The sequence below is a fragment of the Symsagittifera roscoffensis genome, chromosome 3 (genome assembly GCF_963678635.1).
Source record: "Symsagittifera roscoffensis chromosome 3, txSymRosc1.1, whole genome shotgun sequence".
Classification (NCBI taxonomy): domain Eukaryota; kingdom Metazoa; phylum Xenacoelomorpha; order Acoela; family Convolutidae; genus Symsagittifera; species Symsagittifera roscoffensis.
This window is the reverse complement of record NC_087064.1, coordinates 55,350,161-55,371,072: the sequence shown is the minus strand read 5'-3', so window position 1 is coordinate 55,371,072 and position 20,912 is coordinate 55,350,161. Positions and strand designations below refer to the sequence as shown.

At 32.8% G+C, this 20,912-nt stretch overlaps 1 long non-coding RNA gene across 1 annotated transcript in view; it reads left to right on the top strand.

Annotated features, from left to right (window-relative positions):
* Positions 1 to 19,058, top strand: part of LOC134842359 (uncharacterized) — a 64,210-nt gene extending 45,152 nt beyond the window's left edge. Inside the window, exons 2-3 of the long non-coding RNA XR_010162493.1 lie at positions 16,410 to 16,490; positions 18,578 to 19,058. This is a non-coding gene — a long non-coding RNA (uncharacterized LOC134842359). The remainder of the gene's footprint in view (positions 1 to 16,409; positions 16,491 to 18,577) is intronic.
* The last annotated feature ends 1,854 nt before the right edge of the window (positions 19,059 to 20,912 follow it).

Genomic DNA, 20,912 nt, shown 5'->3' with positions numbered 1-20,912 from the left:
TGGCTAAGTTTCGAAAATTTCGTGGGACTAGGGATAGTGGATGGTTATTTGGTAGGGGTGGTAATTGTGGTGCCGTTGGCGTTATGTCTACATTGTTATGTTCTTCGTCGTATGTATTTTGTCGTGTTGCTATTTTTGTGTTATATTCTTTTATTTGTGCGTCTAAAAGAATTTTGTTTATAGATGTAGAAAAGATTCCAAAAAATCCTGCAAAGAGTATGCGTGCTACGCTTGCTTGTCTGTTTACTTGTGTGTGTATAGCACATGTGTTGTAGATTCCTTTTAAGAGTGAGAAAAGAAATCCAATAAAATTAAACATTGCGTATAAAATAGTCAATTTTTCTAAGATGTAGTAGGGCCATCCTAGAAAATCGAGGATCTCATTTTTGAGTGTAACAAAGCTAAAAATGTTAATTGGTGATATATCTTGGGGACGGTATTTTTCACCGTTTAGATATATATAATCTTTAATGTCTTTAAAATATCCGCTATAGTCTTGCGTGTAGATATCGGCAAATCCTGCGGTTTCTGCAAGTTTGCGTAAATTTTGGTCTATTGATTGTCTTTGTATAGTGTCCATTTGTGTTAATAATTCTTGGAATTGTTGTGTTCTAATGTGATGTTGAATATCTGATTTTGAATAGATTCCTATTGATTGTAAGTCTATATTTGGGTTTCGAGCAATAGCGCGAATGCTTTCTGGTGAAAATTTTTTGAGTGATTGCATTAATGTGGGATATGGAGTGAGAAGATAATATTTATTTTCATCAGGGTTTAGTTGTACTACATTGTGGCTGTTTTCTGATCCACATGGGACTGCGGTATCCCAGAAATAGGTTCTTCGTGAAAGTGTATCCACGAAATGTACTTTATTCTTATAAAAGATAGGGATTCTTTTATAACATCGTTTATCTTCAAAAACGTATAGTGGTGATACTTTTTTAGTACAAGTATAAAACCATAAGATGTTTCCTTCATAGTCTAAAAAATTTGATCTATTTCCAGATAATAAGTATCCTGCATAGGGTATTTTTAATACTGCTAGTGCAAGTGATTGTAATATTTGTGTTCGTTCTAATTCGCATAGTTGGTGTAGTGTTTCTAATTCTGAGAGTGACATTTCTTGAAAAATTCGGCTAATTGTATAATCTAGTTTCATATCTAAATGAATATCATAGTGGATATTACCGAAATATGTAGTATTCATTAGTGATAATTCTTGTAAGCGTGTGCTTCTGGTGTCATGGGGTTTTAGATGTCCACCAGGTTGTCCGTTGCTTTTTTCAAAATTAACTGGTATATAGGATGTTCCTTCGTTTAGAGGATGACCTGTGGCATATGGGTCGATTTTTATTTTTCCAGTGGTCATGTCGAATCCTTTTTCGTATTCAACTAATATTTCAGAGTATTGTGTTCTGTGAAGTGGATTCCTGTATTTACATGCAAGTTCTGTTTCTTGATATATTTGAAAACGTGTCAATTTATTTTCTATATTATCTATGTTTCTAAAATTAGAACTTAGTTTTCGTGATGGATGGACTTGTTCATATGGAATTGATTGTATAAAATATTTTTCGTGAAATTTTATCATACGAGCGTGTATTTTTGCTACTTGAAATGTTGTACATGTATCTTCGGGGAACCAAACAATTGTTGCTTGTGTTCTCGTTGTAGGGTCGCAATAACCTTGATCATTTTTACAAGGTAATCGGATTCCTTGATAGATCATTGTATTATCTGATAAATCTCGTGTTAGTTGTATTTTTTCGAGTTGTATTTTCCAATCGAAAAACATTATTTCTTGGTATCCTTTATTTTTTGTGTCTGCTTTGCAGTTTGATGGGTCATTTATACCAATGTGTGGTATCCAATGTTTATCGTGTAGGTCATAGGTTAATCGTCCGTGTGCGCCGTTATACGGGTATTTTTCGTCTAGTTTTATATGTCCTTGGTGTCTTTCAAGTTGTGATTGATGTACAGAGTCTGGAAAAACTTGAAAATTAACTAACTTTCTTTGGGAGTTTTTATTTCGCGTGATGTTTAGTCTAAGTAATTCATTTTTACAATCGTCGGGATTGAGATGTAAAAGACGTTCTATATTACTTTGATAGAATGATTCATGGTCAAGTCGGTTTTTGTTTCCGTTCGAGACTTGTGAACAATGTACTTTCTTTTCGGAAAATGTTGCTGTGAATTTATAACCTGTAACTGTTGTTGCTCGGGCTTTTGAATAGAGTGTTGCTATTACATCTGTGGTTTCTACAGCTTGTGGTTCTGTTTCACATTGTGATACTTGATTTATTGCATATTTATGTAGTGTTTTTTGTTCATTTTCTTCACAATCGTAATGTGTTACTAATAAATCTTGTGGTCCTGTACGAGGAGAAGGGTTTATGTTTTGATTTGAGATTACTAGAAAAAGGAGTTGGAGAAAAATTAATAATTTTAGAATATACATGTGTATGATAATCCTGAGTATGGATTATAAAATGTAATGTAGCCAATTGTGTTTTTGGTATATCTGTCGTATTTGTATATTACTTCAGTAGTTATAAACGGTGGTGGTAGTGATTGAGCTGTTATGTTAGGTGGATTTAATGGGTAGGGATGTTGGGTAATATTATTTAACTTAACTGTTATTTCAAACTTTAATTGTAAACTGTTTTGTTGGAGTATTTGAATATTGTGATCACGGATATCGTTGTGAATATCTTGGCGATATTGTAGTCTATTAAGTGCCCAGTTATGAAGGCGGTTACTTTCTTGATGTTGTCCAAATAGTGGTGGAGGTGCTGTAAATGTATTCCAATCTAGTCTTAAAGGAATATTTATTGATGATTGTTCTCGATATCTGGCGTCGAGATTATTTGGAAAATTTAAGTTAAAGGGTGGTGGTGAAAACTGGCTTATTGATGGTGTTGATGGTAGTGATAATGTTTCTGGTAGTGATGAGGATGTTGTTGTATCCGTAGAAATATCTATGGGGTCATTGACTAAATTTGGTTCACCTTGTGTAAATGAATGTGTAGTCCAATATGGAAATCGTGATGCCTGGTTTGGGGGGTTAAAGGGATTTTCACGTATTTGTTCAGATGTTGGTGTTGAACCTAAGTAATCTGATGGTAGGCTTGAGGTGCTACGTTGTGAAAGAAGCGTAGGGGTTTCTGGTAATATACCAATGGGGTTTTCTGGAGTGTTTTGTGATGGGGATTGAGGTATATCAAAATGAACTCGGGGAGTTTGAAAATTTCTGTTTCGTCGAGGATGTATAATTTGTCTATTTATTTCGACTGTATTTTGGTTTTGACTAGAATTTCTTATTCTATTTAGTTCTTGTGGTAGTGTTGGGTATAGGTTATATGTTGGTTCGCTTAAAGGTGCTTGTCGTTGAACTGGTTCTAGTGGTTCTGATAAACGAGCATGTCGTTCTTCAAAAGTGTATGGATTGTCTTGAAAAGAAATTCGTGTAGATGTTTGAGGATTTTGAGTAATTGAAGGTGGTGTTTGGTTATCTTGGGATGATGTCGGTGAAGACTGATTCTGTGACTGTTGGGTAGCAATTTTTGATGGATTTTTGAATTGTTACTTTAGTGGGAAGGTTTATGTTTATTATAATATTCTTCCAAAAAAAGAATTAGAAGGATTGTTGCTAGGGCAAATGTGAAGATTGCTTTCTTTATACATTTACATATTGTCAAAATGAGGGATGATAAAAATGTTATGAAAATTACAAACAATAAAAAAATATCAGTTCTACTGAAAATTGTTCGTATCATTTAGACAAGTTGTATAAATCGTACCTGTGGATATAATCAAGGGTTTTGGAAAGTTGGAGGAATAGTTCGAGTATAGTGTAGAAAATTAAAAAAATGTTACAAAAAATGATTAGGATTATTAGAAAAGATTCAAGTATATCAAAAAGAAATATTATAAAGGTTTCAAGTATTGTAAAAAAATGTTTAAGATTTATGAGTATTTGAGTAACTGATTGAGAGAAGAGCATTTAAGAAATGATCTCTTGGTCGAATATTTTTTGCTGTTTGAGGCGATTTTCTAGTGTGGTCGGATTATTTATTAGTTTTTTGACAAGTGGGTTGAGTTTTGTATAAAATTGTTGGGGGCAATTTTCATGGTGACTGGGAGGTCGTCTTTTTCTTTATTTTTGTTTGTCAAATGATCCGGGGTATGGTGAGATTTTTATACTTTAGGCTAATTAAAATGTTCATTTTGTTACTTTAGGCTAAGTTAACAAATTTGCTTTGGGGGTATTCGTGGTCTGAGTTGGGGAAATATTGTTGATCTTTGGGTTATTAGATAAGGGAGGGGTACGGTATTATGGTGATATTTATTTTAGTTGTCAAGTTGGAGTGGTTTGCTTATTTTTGACCTGGAGGTCGTAAAGTTATAGTTATAGATGTGCCTGGAGTTCTATATGATTCGTCTAATTGGTCTTAGTTTGAGTTAGAGAAAGTGACGGATTGGATGAATCCTATTGGTCTATTTTGAACTAGAATTATTGCGTACTTGTCAGCATGTTATTTTGAAAAATGGAAATGGAAAATGTTTCGGAGGTTTTCAAGATTGTGAAGTATAATGTTAAAATTACTTTTGAAATTCTACTTTCTTTAAAATTTTAGATTGGGGGATGAATATTTTATAGTTTTTACGTGGTTGATTTCGGAGTCTTGTTGTTTTTCTATTTTCTGATTTGTCGATTTGTTCTTGGGGTATTATTTGTTCGGTCATTTTTCTATTTTTTCTTTGTTTTGGGTATTCTTTATGGTTTTGTGTATTGTTTTTGGTGGCGATTGGTTTTGTGTTTTGATTTTCGGTGGGGTTATCATTTTGTTCTGTGTTTTTCAGATGTGGTTCATTTTGAATGATTTTTAATCCTGTGAAAGAATATAATTGAGTTAATTCGCGGAGTGCGTATTCTTTTGGGTAATAAGGTAATAGGTTGTTTCGATGTTGAACGATTTCTTTTTTGTTTGAGTCGGTAATTTTATATGTGACATCAGTGGGTTTTGCAATTATTTGGTATGGTCCTTTTCGAAGGGGTTGTAATTTTTTAGAAATTCCTTTTTGAGTTTTAAAATTAGGTATTAAAACAAATGTTCCAATTTTTAATTCGGAGGCTGGTGTAAAACGTGAATTGATTTGTTCATTAATGTTTTGTCTTTGTAATAACTTTTTTGTTATTTTTTGATAAATTTCATTGTGTTTTTTATCTCTATTTAGAATCCATTCGGTGTGTGTACCGGAGGCTAGTTTAAGAATTTGTGGGTGATGAAAATGATCTTCATCGTGTGTATGTAAAGGTAGGTTATAACAAATTGAGTTTTTATTTGGTTGACAATAACCTTGTGTGTTTTTATGAGAATTTGCTGTAAACATTATTGGTTTGCGTGGCTTTTGGTTAAAAACCATTTCGTATGGTGACATTCCTAAAGTTGTCGTAATTTGTGAATTATATGCTAAGGGAAATAATTTTACATCTGCTGACCATTCGGTATATTTTGTATCATTTCCGTTGATGATACATCTAAGATATTCTTGTAATGAACGGTTCATACCTTCGACTAAGCCGTTTGTCCAAGGTGCATGAGATGTACGTGGTTTGTGTTTAATGTTATATAAATGACATAGTGTGATAATTTCATTATTTATGAATTCTGTACCGTTGTCTGTAACTAAAATTTCTGGTAGTCCGAATTTTGCTATCCAGTGTTCATAGAGTGTTGTGTAAGCGTAATAAGCGTTACAATGTGGTACTGGGTTAAGTGCTACATAATGTGTAAATGCGTCAACAATTACCATAATGTAGGAGTTTCCTTCTGATGAGGGTGAAATTGGTCCTTTGGTATCAAATGAGATACGATGGTTAAAGTACAAACTTTGTCCTTTAAAATCTTGTTTTTGTGCTATTTGTTTTTGATTTGGGTAAGGTTTATTTAGTTGACATACTATACAATCGTTGCATAGTACTTTTATCCAAATTGGTGCATTTAGGAAGTAAAAATTTTGTATAAAATTTGAATATGTTTTTTCTGATCCAGAGTGTCCTTTAATATTTTGTGTATGTGAAATATTAAAAGCTATAAGAATCATACTTAAAGGGAGACATGGAACTGTAGATTCATTCAGGTTATACTCTAAAAGGTCTGTATTTTCGTTAATTGTTGTGTTGTTGAATTTGCGAAAGTATCGGAGGAGTGTTTTGTTTCCTAGAATGGTTGAATCTGCTTTGATAGGTTTAGTTTTATATTTGTGCCATGATTTCAGTTGTCGAATTACTGGGTCAAGGTTTTGATATTGTTTCAGTGTTGAAATTGTAATTATTTCTGTTGGGGGGAGAAAAATGTTTTCGATTTCTAATTTAGATAAGGGTATTGTATCAAGTGGGTCGTGAAGGTCAAAAACTTGATTTATTGTGTATTTTGAATCATTTGTTTGTGGTCCTGATAAATTTATTTTATCAGTTAAATCTTCTTTTTCAATTAGTGGAAAATGGTCTTTCTTAGGCGGGTGTTGTTTTGTTCGTTTTTGTTGGGTGTTATTTTTTATCCATTGAGAATATGGGATTGGTTTGAAAGTTGATGTTCCAAGTAAATCAACTTCATAATGATTATTTTGACAATCTAAATAAAGTGGGAAATGTTGTAAATTATTTATTTTTGATTGTTCAATATCAGTTTTTACTGCATATTTGCATTCCAATCGGGGTGATGTTTCGTTTTCTGCAAGGTAGAATTTTATGTTTTTGGGTATTTCAACTGTTGTTTTTCGTGTAAGTAATTCAGGTGGTGTATTTCGACTTAAGGTGTCTGGTAATGCAAGATTTTTTCCTGCAGTCCAAACTATATGTAAGTTTGGAAATTTCATTAAAATTAGTTGAAATCTGTAAACTCGGTGGTTTGGGTTAGATTTTTGTGTAAAAAGAAAGATGATTGGTTTATGGTCTGTGAATAGAACTGTGGGATGTTTTGATCCAAGTATCAGAAATTCATATTCTGTCAGTGTATATATTATGGCTGTACATTCTCTCATTAGAGTTGAGAGTCGTAGCTCTGCTTGAGTGAATAATCGAGAATTTGCTGATATGAGGTTCATTTTATTTGTACCATTATGTGATTGTAATAGTGCTGCACCGATGCCAAAGTTCGAAGCATCGCACATTGCATAAAATGGTTGATTTGAATCTGGAATTGTGTTTGAAATTTGTTCAGTTAAAAGTTTCTTTATTTCTTCAAATCGTGTTTGATGTTCTATGTTCCATTCAAAGTTATTTTGTTGTCTAAGGATGTTATAAAATGGTCGTAGATATAATTGCATTTTATAAACATATTTACTTAAAAAGTTTAACATTCCAAGAAATTCTTGGATTTTCTTTTTATTTGTTGGTGGTTGAAGTTTTTGAATAGCGTCAATGCGTGATTTCAATGGAGTGATTGTTTTTCTTTCTATATTATGTCCTAAGAATTTAACTCTTGTCAAAAAGAAGTGTGATTTATCGGGGGCGGCCTTCAGATTTTCGTTCTGAAGTATTTGGTGATATTTTTCTAAAACATTGAACATCTCGTCTTTTGTTTGTGATTGCATAAAAACATCGTCTAAATAGGTGATTGCGTTTTTATTGAGTATTAGTGGTCTAAAAATTTTGCTCATAAAAGCTGAAAATGCTGCTGGTCCTATGGATATTCCATAGAATAAGCGGTTGAATTCATATTGTTGGTTTCCGATAACAAATTGTGTTAAACGTCGTGATTGTTCATCTAGTGGCATTTGATTGTATGCACTATTCATATCGGCGGTTGTAAAGTATTTGCCGTTTATTTTTGTTAAAATAACTTGTATTGGTTCAATGGGCCAATTACATTTTGATTCATCTATAAGTGAATTGAGGTATCTAGCATCGAGAACGATTTTTAATGATTCTCCTTTAGCTAGAATGATAACGGGGTTGATAAATGTGTTGCCTTTTGGTTGTTCTTCTTTGTTTACTGGTGATATAATGTTGTATTGTTCTAAAATGTCGAGTAATCTGTTTACTTTATCATGTAAGTGAATTGGTACTTTACTTGCTCTCTGTTTTTTGAAAACTGCGTCTGGTTTTAACGGGAGATGTAGTGATGAACTGATTTTTCCAACATCAAATTTTGATGTTGCATAGACTGATGAATATTTAATTAGCTGTTTGGCTAACTTTTCGAATTCGTCTTGTGTTATTTGTGAATGTTGGAAATTAAACATTGTTAAAAATTTCTGTTGGTCCTCTGTGTAGTTACTTATGTTGAATGTAGGTTTGAAATATGGAGTTTTTGTGAAATAATCCGTATTTCTGTTTTCGTTACTTATTATATTATTTATAGATAATTCTTCATTAAGAATTGTAGATTGGCAAATATCTAGTAATTGGAGTATATTATTTACGCGATAGGCTTTTTCGTGTATTGGTGATATTGTAGCGTTGGTTTCACAATATCCTAAAAGTCCTAAAGGTAATGTTACTTGATAAGGTGTGTTGTTATAGACATGTAAGGAAATGATATCTGAATTCGAATTTTTCAAATATTTTATGGATGAAATTGTGATTTTGAAAAATTTGTGAATAGGTTTGAATTCAAATTCTGACATATAAAATTTTTGTTTGTTTTGTTCTTTATCATATTGGTGAACTTGTTTGATTGAAAAATTATAGATATTTCCTGATAGTGGTTTTAGGTGTTTTCTTTGTTGGTTAAATATCGGGTAGAATTTTGAAAAGAATGGTGGTTGTTTATTTAATCTTTGAAAAAATGTTAAGGATGTTTCTTTTGTTTTTGTATATTTATCTTTGATTAATATTTTACTATTTAGTATGTTAATTGTTGGTATGTACTTCGAAATAAATGGTATTCCAATGATATTATATTTAATGTCAGTGATATGGAATATTTGTTTAAATGGCTTATTTAAAATTTTGCTTTGTTCCATTGTTCTGGTGGGGAGGAGAAATAATTGGATTTTTCCGTAGTTCATCAATGTTGATCCTTGTGCTGTTGCTAACTTACTGGAGGTTTCAAGAGGTGTTAGCTTTGGGTGTAAAGTTTTTATTTCATTCCATGTGGGGATGTTTATTATGTTTGATTCTGCTCCTGAATCAATTAAAAAATCTATTTCAAGGTCTGGTGGTTGAAATTCTTTATTTCTTGGGCTTTCTAAGAGAAATGGTATTGTCCAAATTTTTTCTTTGGGTTGTTCTTTTTGTATATTTTGATAAATGTGGTTTGTATTCAAGCATTTTGTTTTGGTATTATTATTGGTTTGATCTGTAGTGTTAATCTCGTTTGTTTCTTGTGTCGTTGGTGTGGAATTTATGGGTGTAGTGTAATAATTTTGAAGAAATTCTGATTGATTTTCATATATGTGTGATGGAAAGGGTTGTTCATATATGACAGATTCATAGTCATTTTCGACTTTTATCATATTGATAGAAAGAGTGTTTTCAGTATCACTTTCTGAATCTGATGATGTACAGTTTATTTGATTGAGTTGTAACGTATCAGTTACTCTGTCATCAATACCTGGAGGGTCTGATGTTGTTTCTGGGTTAGACTGTACTTGATTGATTTGTCTTTGATGTTTAGGTGTACTACTTCTGTGGCGATTATTAGAATTATTATAGTTATTATTATTCCGGTGTGGTGATTGGGAATAATTTCTATAACGATTATTATAACTTGGGTGTCGATTTTGTGAATTATTTCGCGATCTGTTTTGGTAATTATTGTTTGGCCTGTTATAGTTCGATCTATTATATGAGTTATTCCTTGATTGACTGTTCGGGTAATTCTGGTTTCGGTTGTTTGAATAACTTCTATTTCGATTATAGGAGTAGTTTCTATTCCTATTGTATGATGAATTTCGTGATTGGTTGTTTGGATAGTAGTTATTTCTTGATTGGGAATTAGATCTAGAAACAAATCGTTGTGTATTTGAATTTGATCTGGAGTAGTTATTTCGACTATTTGGTCTATTGTAGTGATTTTGTGATGAATTATACGTGTTTCTTCGTTCTGGTGATCTTCCTCTATAACTTGAGTTATATGGTGATTGATTTCTTGTATAATTTGTATTGTTCGGGAGTGGTTTTCCTGAACTGTTGTTGCTGTGGACTGTTTTGTTCGGTAGATTTTGATCTTTTTTCATGTATTGATAGAATGATTTATTTGGTTCTTTATATTTTTGAGGTTTATTTTGATTATCTTGCTGTTTTTGTCTACATTCGGAAATACTATGTCCGTATCGTCGGCAATAATTACACCATTTTTTGAAAGATGGTTTGCCTTTAAAGTTTGGGTTCTTTTCGTAAATATTGAGTATTTCAGTGATTTTTTCAACGAGGTCTGTCTCTGATTCCTGTATATTATTAATATTAGTGGGAGTCGTTTCAATTCTATTAACGTATTGTAATTTCAGATTTTCCGTTTCTTCTAGTTTCATCGTGATTTCTGCTTGTTCTAATTTGTCTACTAGTTTTCGAAAATCTAAATCGGGTTCTCGAATTGAAGAAGGATGGGATGCTCTCTTTTTTATTGCTATTTTCCTTAATTGTGGTGTTAAGGTCATCATTAAGATTTCTGTCATCTTTGTGTTTTTATAGTCATGTGTATTTAATGAATATGCTTTTCGAACTAGTGTTTCGATTCGTACTGCTATTTGCTTGATGGTTTCGTTTGGTAATCTGCGAATTTCATTACATAAAACTCTTTGTTGTTGTTTGTTTCTTTCGGAGTCAAACATTTTTGAAAATTCTTGTGTAAACCTTTTCCAGTTTGATTTTATTTCTAGAGGTAGTACTGAAAACCATTTTTGGGCTGCGCCATCTAAGGTTGTTTGTATTAACGCTGTGCGTCGATGTATCCAATTTTGATGTAGTGGCGTATTAATTGGTTCAGGTCCAATATTTAAAATCAGGTTTGCTGTTACTTCATTTAAATAATCTTCTACAGAGTATTCAGGGTTTGTTCCTGTGAAAACCATTAAAGGTTTGTTTGATGTTATTGATGATCCACCCATAAGGTATGGATTCATTGTCATTTGTAATGATTCTGCTGCTTTGGCATTTGAGAAAAATTTGAAAGTTGGTTTCTTGTTATTTCATGTTGTTGGAGATAATATGGGAGTGGTATTTCATTTTGCATTTGTGATGGTTGATACGAGTGTGCAGTCATTGGATTTTGTTGTTGAATTGGTTGAAAAGATTGTGTATTAATTAGATTTTGTTGTTGAATTGGTTGTTGATGTTGTGCATCTATTGGTTGTGGAGAAAAATTTCTATGATTTGTACGTGTTTTCTGTATTCCTTGTCTACGATATTCTTGAGTATATGGTGCAAATATGTCTGGTTGTAAAAAATCATCATCTGAGGATAAATAATCCATTTGATAAGATGTTTGTTTTTTATTTTTATTTTGTTGAAAAAATGGGTAATTTTCACTGCGATCCTGTGGAGGATTTGGTTGAAAATTTTTGGAATTATATTGGGCCGTTGGGTTATCCCAGTTTCGAGGTTTTGTATATTGATTAAAATTTCTTTGTGGTTGATAATTTGTTTTTGACGGATGTGTATAATTATAATTATGGTCTGCAAAGTTGTTTCTAGTGAATGTTTTGCGTGTTTTTGATGGTATTGTCATGGGTCTATATGTTTGGTAATCCATATGTGAATATTTTGGAGCAACCGAAGGTTTAACGGTTGATTGTAAGGTTACTTGTGTTTGTGAAAGATTTGTATTTCTTGGTGTTGTTAAATTCGGGCGTATTGGTGAAATACTTTGTTGTGTAGTTGTTGTGTGTACAATTTCTTCATTTATGAAGTGTGATGGTGTCTGTATATCTTGTTGAGTAAGATTCCTAGTTCCATTGAGGTTTTCGTTGTGTATGACTGTAGAGTTTAAACTATTATTTTGTGTATCGGGTAAAAATGTATTATAGTTTAATGGTGTTGCATCAGTTGTTAATGGTATTACTCTTACATAATCTCTTATGTAAGATATTGTACCTATTGCTTGACTTGAGATTGATTGTGGAAAGCTTATAAATGCGGGATGAGACCATTCGGGGTCCCAAACATAATCTGATTGTTCTGTGATAGCGGTATCATCGTTCGAATTTTGGGGTCTAAAATTTTTTCTTGCTTGTGCAATTAAATCAATATTGTGTGTGAAATAATCTATTATGAACCATGCCAAAATTTTTTGTAGATCGTGTTTTGTATGTTGTGAAACGTCGTCTTTCGTGAAATTTTCTTTAATGATGTTTAAATAACTAGAGAGTAGTGTGATTTCATGTCGTACTCTTAAATGTTTAGATGTTTCTGTCGGTGAGACATTTGTTAATGGGAGTTCATTTTCTAATATCGAAATATAGCTATATATTATTGCGAAAACTTCATTGGTGAATATGGAGTTTGCTCTTTGTGAGTTATGATATTGGATGCTTTTTATATATTCTGAAAAAACTTTTGAAAATTCTAAATCAAGGTCGTCTGTTTGAATTGTATATTTTCTATTATTATGGTTTGGTGAGGTAAATTCTATGGAGTAGATTCCATACTGTTGTGTTATGTTGCATATATCTTTTAGATAGTGATCTATGATTTGTCTTTTGATTTTTACATCGGGGAACTCTGTTTTACATGGACTGATTCCGGGTTCAAATAAATTTACGAGTAAATTTTGACAAAATATGTGTTGTCCTCTATCAGTATCTGCGTCTACTATAAAAGGAAAGATTTCATCATCATCTGGACTTTCTTCACCTGGAGTGTGCGTTGAGCTCATTTTTTCGTTCGATGACTGTTAATATGTAATTATTAATGTGTCGAATTGGTTGATTCCAATTGTATAAATGTACTGGTTTGTGTTTATACTGCTTTTTTATTCTTCTTTTTCCTCTTTTTGATGAATTTGAAGTTGTTTCTGAGTCAGAAAAATATAATTGATCGTGAAGTGGGTAATTTTTATCTATTGATTCTTTTAGTTTGTAAAGTTCGTCTAAACTGTTGGTTTCTGATTCTGAAAATGCGTTTCGATTTTTTGAAAATCTTTTTCGTGTTATTTGTCTTTGTTTAGTTATTATTTTCCTCTTTAGTGTTTGTCGTTTTGTGCGAATGTATCCAACTGTTTGTGTATGAGGTGTGATTACAAGGTCGTATTTTTTGTTATCTATTTCACAATTGTGTAAAACGATTGTTTGTTTATTTCCTAGGTTTTTAAATGACATAAGGTTTAGAATGACGGATGCAAAGGGTTGTTAAATGATTTCTATTTTCCTAAACTGTTATTTCTTACGATTTTTTGGTTAGCTTAACCTGGGTCTGTTTGTTCAGGGTTGGAGAGAAAAGTATATCGATTCCGAAGAATGATTTTTTACTTTCTCGTGGCTAGTATAAGTTAAGGTGTTAACTTACTTAATCTTACTTAGGGGTAGTGATTGTGTTCAAGGGTTGGAGAATAGTAAATCGATCCACAAGGTTCAGGTATAATTAGAACGCGAGTAGTTCGTTAGATACTATTTTAAACTTACTAAGTCTAAGATTTATCCTGGGTCTGGTAAGAGGGGGGGTCAAGTGAAGGATGAATAACCGAAGTTCTTCACTATTTATCCTAATTTGAATGATTAGTTTTGTTTAAAAATTTCTATTAGTCTTAGGTCTTTAGAAAGGGTTGGATAGTGAATCGACGTTTGAGGTCGTTAGACACTAATTAAGTGGGTGGGGGAGAACAAAGTTGTTCTGTTTGATCCAAGGATAAGCCTTGTTGATCAAATTTGAAATTTAATTAAGTAGAAAATGATTTAAGATCCAAGGATAAGCCTTGATGATCTGATTTTAAATTAAGTGACTTTAAGTTTTAATAAATTTTTAAATTTGTGTAAAGGAAAGATTTAGTGTTTTATGATGTTAGTGAGTTGATGATTGCTGTTATGTTTTAGATGATGAAGCTGGAACAACAGGATGATTTATGATTAGTAACCATTTATTGTCATGCTACTAATTTTTATTTTTATTTTCCAATAAATATTTTTCAAACATGTTTTGTATAATACTGCAGAGTTTTAGGAGAACGATCTTAGATCTTTTTATCAATCGTTATTGTATAATATTAATTTTGTTTAGCGCCTGAAATGATTTTGAAGAGTAACTTCAAGGTTTTATGTTTGCAAATGGAAATCTAAATTCATTGCAAGTAGTATTCGAAATATAAAAGTTTGTTCTGGCTTTTGCCGAACTATCATATAACTATACGGCAAGTTTCTACTTTGTCGTATGTCGTCTTTGGTTCGAGGTCTTCTTCCAATTCCGGGTAGTTCTGTTATGGTTCGGAATATTGGCTCTGATCTATTGAGTCGGAGAGACATTTCAATTAAATTATTGTCGTATAACATTTTGTAAATGTTTTTGTCTAATTTCTAATCTATTTTGGTTAATTCTAATCTAGTAAGGTCTTGTTCGAGACTTATGGTCGCACCAGATGAGTTAGGACTGGTATGTATAACTCATAGAGTAATTTCGGATAGGGTACACCGTCTGCTCGTCACGCTATCTTATTTTCGGCCGGATAGATTCGTGCAACTTCTTAGTCTAATACCGATCCTAATCTTACTCTTATACTATCTAGTCTCAGGTTGTTTAACTAGTCTCTGCTAGGCTCAATAGATCTAGGGTATACTGGTTTATTGCGGCTGCTGAAGTGCTCGGGAGAGTCCAACTAATTTCTAAGTTAAATTCAAATCTCTCTGGTGCTGAAATTACAAGTAACTTCAGCACTTACAAATAAGTGGGTTGTTAGTTAGATGGATCATGATTGGTTAATATTAAATACTTTACATTGGTAAAACATTTAATTTATCCAATCATAAAATGTAGTTTAGATCAGGTTCCACCATGCAATTTTTCGATGGTTGAAATCATTTTTTTGCTTTATATGTTTCGCTTTATATGTTAGTGTCTGCACTGAATCACTGCAGCCAAAAATATTCTCAAATGAGAAAACCAATTGTAGATTAAATTGCGTATTGAGACATGAAAAGTAAATTCAGTTTTTTAATTTCTCATACTAATCAAGCAAAAAATGCGGGTTTTTGAATCGGGCTGTGAGACATATATTTCAAAAAACTCTGTGTTTGAAAATCGTGGCCTGCATTTCAATCAGATATATTATTCTGCTATCATCTAAAATCGAAAAATAAAAATCACAAAAAAACATTCATTGAGATTTTTGGTTCTTCTGTGTAAAAACATTGTGTCTGGACAAAAAATGAAAGTTTTTGTTTGTTAAATTTTTTTTTACTGATTATAAAAATGGTTTAGCCACTAAAATAAGCAATAAAATTTGTTTCCTTAATGTGGGAAGTTTGGTATGAAAAAAAAGTTTCTTGCATTTTTCATACAAGAAAATTGTAATATAAGCATTTTTGCCAAGCAAAGTAAACGCATTAACTGACAATTGAAAGTACTCTCATTTAGCAAGAAATGGTAACAACTTCATTCAAATTTACCTCAAATAAATTTAAAGGGTTTTGTAAGGAAAAATATCTGGTCACACATGATCGAATTGTATGATAAGTACTTTTTTTGTACGGATGCCACTTTGGATAGAAAGACAACCTAGTGCTGAAGTGGAGAAACTGGAAAAAACGAATCGAATAAGCCTACGCTGGACAATGAAAGAATATGAAATTTTGCGCGCAATAGTTATATCTCACAAGCCTAATTTCAATCTCTTTAAAATTAGTCGATATAAAAAAGTATTGTTTATGGAGCTCAAGGCATTAGTTCATTTCAGAAAATAATTTAAAAAACTCCGTCAATCTTTACCGATTACAAATAACTCTAGCCACGGGCATGCGGAGAAATTTTTCTAGAGGGAGGCCGCTTTTCGAATCTTTTTGTTAGGTCGACCGATTTGATTTCCTGAGCTCTCAGAAAAAATTAAGGAGCCTATTTGGTCAAAAAAATTCTGCGCGGTGGCAAATGTTTGAAAAAAACAGGCCATTAGACGCGTTTTTTAAAAACAGGCCAACAGGCGTTTCTAGGCATTTTTTGGAAAATTTTTGACCAAAAAATTGCGTTTTTTTTTCGGCGTGCTCTCCCCCTCAAGTTTTGTTATATTGGCGCCGAAGTCCTCTTTAGAAAGTTTCTGCGGTCAGTTAGCCAAAAATGATTGTCGTAAAGTTATACCAAAGGAGGTTACCAAAAATGGCTACCAGAATTGAGGAGGGGGGTCGCCAGCTCCCTCGTTTCCTTCGCCCCTCCCCCTTGGCACGCCACTGACACTAGCCCTTCTTTGAAAGCAGGAAACAGAATAAATTGACAAACGCGAGTTAATTCCGCCTAGACATCTAACGAATTGTTTTAATTTCAGCAATCAACATGACGACCTCGAAACAGTTTACCAGTTCGGCAAAAATACAAACAGAAACAGTTGAGCCAACTTCCGATGAAGGTTAGAAGTTTTTCAGTTCAAATCAAAGATCATATAAGCTGTTATTTAGGTAAAATTAATATCGAATAAAGAATCTTTAATTTTTCTGAAAGTTTTATATAAATAAAAAATTTCTATTGAAGCAAATAATTAGAACCAGCTGGATAAAACTAGAACTGTTTAATCCAAGAGGATTTCTGATAATCAACATAACATTACGAATCGAAACTGTGCAGTTTTTGAATTGTAAAAGGATTCTGCAGCAGGCCAAAAGCAAGTTTGTCATGGAATCCAAAACAATTTTATTTTTTCTAAATCTTCTCTGCGGTTTTGGATTCCACAAACAAATAGTTTAAACACTGTACCGCTCAACATTATTCATTATTTCGAAAAATAAAAATTTTGTGGAATCCGCAACAGTGTTTGCGGAATTCGGATCAGTTTGTGGAATCCACAAGCAAATGATAAGACATGTGTATAAAAAAAATTGGGCTGTTGCGGAATCCGCAACTGTAAACAAAATCCACAAGTTTTAATTGGAAACATCAAATTTTTTGCGAACTCCAGTTACATATGTCAAACCCCCAATTTCGATCTCCATTCCTGCCAACTTACACCCATTTTCGATCTCAATGGCGCTTGTTTCCAAATCCAACCCAAAGTTTTGCTCGCTGGGAAGTTTCCCAAATATTAAAAGGTGACGTCCGCCAATTTAGTTAACCCATGATTTGAAATTTGATCGTGGATTCCACTGACAATGGTTGAATATTTGCTTTTGATTTCCGCATTGCTAGATAGTAATTCCAGCTCTAGTTTTTAATTGTTCATATGCAAGAACTGGTTTAGTTCAGTATTAAACAAAATTGCGGAATCCATGTACATTTTGCGGAACAACTAGCTATATTCACTTGTTGCGGAAGCCAAGACAAAAACAAATTTGGATACAAGTTTTACGTTAAATGTATTTATACGCCAAGTCCACCGAAGTTTTGTAAGTGGAATCCACTTACATTTTGGACCATATTCAAAGGCTTGTCTCTGGAATCCAGGAAGATACAGCCACAAAATTACAGATAACTAAAAGAAAACTAAAAACCGATATACTTGTTTAATTGTACAGCGCATAAGGCCTTCCAAAAAGCGACATAAAAATAACAAAACAAAGTCTTTTTGATAGTTTATCCAGTTTTTCCAGCGTATCCAACTTAGCATCATAAATTTTGTTTAATTATTTTATTTTTCCGAAGTAATTGTTGTCCAAAATTTCCGTGGAAACAAACATTTCATTTTGTTAAGATATTAACTTGCTCTTTAAGTTTGTGAAAGTATGCAAACAATGTGATGAGTAAAACGTTAATTAACGAAGACGAACCCTATTGCGCCACTGGATAAGTGATCAGAAAGTTTTACTATTGAAATCCAAAATACTTGATGAAAGAAAAAACAGGGTTTGTTTCCAAATCTAAATTTCAAATTCAAAATGTTATAAGATCCAAATGGGTGGCTACTAGAATTCAGAGTTATTTTGACCGATAAACTATCAATTTTTATTAAAAAATAAAGGCTTTAAAAATTTTTTTTTTTCAATTTTCACCTCTTCCACTACTGTTGAAAAAAAACTTTCAGCACATCAACTCAAAAAACGAATAAAGGTTTTGACTCAAATTTGAGCACCGTGTGTGTAATAAATTTTGGAAATTTTTTAATGTCAGCGAAAGCATAAAATAAAGTTTCATTTGGACGAGGTGAAATTACCGGTAATCTCATCTCTACATTGAATATTGGGCCATTGCCATTTCATAAACCCGTGTAGGTGCGAGGTTTGACCTTTAGAACCAATTCGTAGCCCCGATTTCAGTCAATCCCGCTCAATTGGGCTTAATCTCACTTGGTTGCCGGAAGACTTGTTTCGTTTTCAGGCAAATCAAAAACAGGGTTTTTACAAATTCATGAGCGCAGCTTTTTATAAATGCTTGACAAAAAAATAGCGATCATTTAATTAATTTTAATTCTATTCGGCTATTTTTTGATACATCAATTTCGATATTTTAAATAAAAACTACTTTTAATTTGAATAAAATGAAGCATACTTATGAACCCAATTTTAGTTGAAGTAAGACCAAAATACAAGATGGAATCTGGAGCTGCGAACTACCTTGTTGAAGATATTCGAAAGAATGGACGAAAAAAAATTCTACTGATCGGGAAAACGGGATCAGGAAAGAGTTCGTTATGCAACGTGTTGACTGGTTTGCAGGACAATTCCGATGTCTTTAAGACCTCTCCTTTTGCTGCTGCCTGTACAGAGGGAACAAAATTTGCGAACATCTTTTTTAAAGGAAAGTAGTATGATGTCCTCCATAAAAACTCACCGGGGGCGAAGTAATAAGTTAGGGGGTGGGAACGACCGCCTTAGCAAGTTAAAACGGAAGTACAACAGATTTCATAACCGGTTAGAGCAAACGTATGTTCGCCATAATGAGGCACATGGGGGAACAAAATGTCATCAATAGCAGACTACGAGTATGACACCAGATTCACAACAAAACAACGTGGTAGGGCAGAAGCTATATCGTATCTCGGACCAACTTTCCCCACATGTATTTTAAAATATTGCACTCATGACAGTTCGCTCATATTTCTACACTGCTCGTTCCTAAAAACAATCTCGAGCAAAATTTAACTTGTAAAATTTGTTGAGCTTTTTCCCTTGTACGTGCTGACCAGGCAAGCAACTTGAGCAATGAACTGGCGAGGCTGGATTAATTCAGATTATGTTTGTTTTCAAACCAAAACACACCTCTCCCTTTCCACTTGTTTTCTCTCAACAACTCGACAAAATTCCTTGTATGAGTAGGAGTTTACTGATAAAAAAGACGTGAAATAATCAACCTGAATTCTAATCGCTCATGGTCTCCACTGGCGATATGTTAACATTAAGCTAAGTACGATGTTGTCCTTACTAGTCTGTACTCATAATCATAATATATATTTACACGTGATGTACAGAGGTTACGCATAGTCTCCACTACACTTCCCATACCATTGAATCTACATCAAAATAATAATTGTAAATAAGTTGATTGCGTCAAATGTAATCATATTCATAAAGTTCCATTCAACTACAGTTTTCAGTAACGCCTCCTTACCCTAGTCGATCAAGGGAGGTTATCTTGCAAGATCTTGCAAGAATCTTGCAAGATTCTTTTAAAGAGGATGCATCTCTTTAAAAGATCTTGCAAGATTCTTGCAAGATCTTGCAAGATAACCTCCTTTAAAGATAATCTTTTTTTTTGCAAGATCTTTAAAGATACAATTTTTTTGGGCAAAAACAGCTTTACACGCGAAGACAACCAAGTAGCGTTCGTGGAAGAAGGAAGCAATCTTAGCTACGCATACATACACACAGCCCGCTAGGCGGTTGCACCCAGAAAGCTTCTTTTTTTAAAACTTTTTTTGTGATAGGCGGCTATCTTCAAGTTTTGATCGACTAGTTATACCTTAATCTCTCAAAATAGGAAAAACACAATTTACATCAATTGAGAGCATAAATTTAAAGAAATAAAAACAAGTAAAGATTAAGCACAAGATGAACGCAAGTAAACATTAAAAAATAACACTGACGTTGTTGAAAAATCTCAACTTTCAAAACTCAAAGAAAAACATAGAAGCCCTTTAAGCTCTTTAAATTTCTAGAACAATTTATGATGGGCGCTTTTTTGATAACATGAACCCGACTTGAGAAAACTGGATCAATAAGTAAAGTTTTTATTCACTGGAAATCTAAAAAGTAAATTCCACTTTCAAAACTAGAAATCGATAGTCAAAAAAACTAAATATCCCCGGTTTGAACTAATTAAAGCAATTCGTCACAAAAATTTTTTGGCCAATAATCCTTCAATTTTCGCAAACCAGTAGCCGCAATAATTGCGAATAAATTAAAAAGATTTGATTGGTTGATACTTTTAATCTCATTGAATAAATTAACAACAAATATGCGACTACTTTTTAACGCATGATTTTTGTCTAATTTTATTCGTTAAGCATTTAGAAACATCTCGTTCAAGAAATTTTATTCGTTAAGCATCTCGTTCTAGAAACAATTTTTTTGATCTTACACCTAATTTCTGTTATTTTTTTTGTGTTTTTCGACAGAAATTTTGGGATGGTTATCTTGCAAGATTCTTGCAAGATTCTTGCAAGATAGCCTCCCTCTTTCAAGATTCTTGCAAGATAACCTCCATCTTGCAAGATCTTGCAAGATAACCTCCATCTTGCAAGATCTTGCAAGATAACCCTCTTTTGCAAGAATCTTGCAAGATCTTGCAAGATAACCTCCCTTGATCGACTAGGGTAGCCCCCATTTCATTCTTTCAGGTAAGTTTTAAAGTTAGTGTTCTCTATCATTAAAGTCTTTCCAGATCCTCGAGAATCTTTCGTCGG